The sequence below is a fragment of the Micromys minutus genome, assembly GCF_963924665.1.
Source record: "Micromys minutus genome assembly, chromosome: 2".
Lineage (NCBI taxonomy): Eukaryota > Metazoa > Chordata > Mammalia > Rodentia > Muridae > Micromys > Micromys minutus.
Genome location: NC_137971.1, coordinates 68,916,134 through 68,918,321, shown reverse-complemented (window position 1 = coordinate 68,918,321; position 2,188 = coordinate 68,916,134).

Below are 2,188 nucleotides of genomic sequence, written 5' to 3'. Positions count from 1 at the left end.
TCCAGCTGCTTGATTTTATAAATGGGCCATCTATTGTCTCATAGTTTTGCCAGGGCTCTTAAAAGTCTAACTGCTGGGATGTGGACCCAGAACTCATGCAAATTTCTCTAGGTAGTGCCAAAGTCTCTCCCTCAGGAGTTTGTCAGTCACATTCCTGCTGTCGCCAAAGGAGAGATCTCATATGCCCACAGCTTAGCCAGTAGAGCATCTTTTGAGCCTTTGCACCTCGGCATCTATGTGAGGAACGGTCCATGGTATCACTTTCTGTTTGTTGTATGAATGAGGTTGAACATCTTTTCATATCCTTAACAGGGACTTGGACTTCTTTTCCCATTCATTATCTGTTTGTCTTTCTCATTTGTTTTTCTACAGAATTACCGGAGTATTTCTCTCTGTCGTTTGAAGCGTTTTGATCTTCCTTACACAATAGGCTAAAACCCATCATCTCTGCTAAAAGCTGAAAAGGAAAACGTACTGTTCGTTTGATGGTTTGTTTGTGGACTTTCTTTTCTTGCTCATGGTGATTTTTATTGGTCTTTGTTCCCTAAGTATATTTTTTTAATTTTGTCAGAATACTTTCTGTTGCAATATAAACAAGACCAAGGATCTTTTCCTTTATTGTGTCTAAATTTGAGTCATGGTTCAGAAATTTTTACTTTCTAACATGTTAGGGAATAATTCACCAATATAATCTTTAATATTTTTATACCTTCAGTTTTTATATTTAAATACTTTATTTATTTTGAATTTAATCCAATTTATGAAGTGAAGAAAAAATCCAAAGTTTGATTTCCCAGGAGCCTTTTTTTTTTTTTTTTTTTTTTTTTTTTAATTTTTGCCACCGGGAGAGAGATTCCACCACCACCCTGCCCCCACTGGGAGATCTCTTTCCTCTCACATACAACATTTTTATGTGCAAGTGGATCTGTTTCTGGATTTTTCTATGCCTCAGCCTACTTAGCTCTGAGCTGTCCAATACCTCCAGCTTCTTTGGACAGCAGATGTTTCTAGTGTGCATCAGGTCAGGTGAGCACTCCCTTGATGTGTCTTCTTCAGCAGAATGTTGACTTCTGCTTCCTCTTCTTTTTTCCTGGCACTGCAGATGGTACCCAGGGCTTCATGCATGCCAGTGCTAGGCAGGCCTTCTCGTGGTTGTATCCTGGGCTCCCTGTTTTCAGGGCTTCCTTTGCTTCTTATCCATCTCTTTTTCCAGATGAACTCTAGTTTCTATTGGATGTTTTTGGACCATCGCCCCATACTCCTCAAACTCAGATGCTTGACTTGGTTCAAACCATGGCTTAGTTGCTCTGTCACCAAGCTCAGAACAGCTCAGTAGGTGGTAACTGAAATAAACTACCCAGAAGTCCTCAGCCTGGAGGCAACCACACAGTCTCAGCACCCACATCAGTGTTAGAAGTGGACATTAGCTAGAAGATTCTACCAAGACTTTAATCCTCTAAGTTTCAGTAAAACTGAAATATTATTATCATTAGTAGTATTTGCACAGAGTAAAATTACGGTTTGGGAATAGTCTCACTGCGGTACTTGGAGGGTTTTGAATGTATATCGCACACACATGTACATTTTCTACTGTCAATCAATCATTCAAAGCTGATGCATTTCAGTCCGTTCAAGTTTTTTTCCCTCGTGTCATCAAAAACGATGTGGATATTTGGCCCGTGGAGGAAAAGAGAACCTTGGGCTTCTGTGTTGAGCATCCTCTGGATGAGGAGGGCTGGCCTTTCGTAGCCTGCTTCTGGTCCTGCTTCACTTGTAAAGAATGAGCTGTGCCAGGAAAGCCAGCAAAGAAAGAGTTCCTTTGCCTACTACACAATTCAAGTGCTAGATGTAGACAAAAGGAAATGTGGCACTGAGGAGCCAATTCCCAAGATCATTAGTGTCTCATTAGAAAAGCCTCGTGAACACTGGCCTTGGTTGAGTGAACCCTGCCCTGGTTTTACCACACTGATCTAGCACATTGACTTGGTCTGGGTCAGAGAGAGCCAAAAGGGCAAATTCAAGCTGGCCAAACTCCTACCACTGAATAGACTTGCAGCTCTGCCCTTACCAACCCCCCAACAAAGAGAACTTCTTAGCCTCCAAGACTCAGAAGACAAAACTGGCCTCACCTTGCCTCCTGTCAATCAATCATCTTTTGTGTTTCTAAGAACCACAGCCATATCCTCAC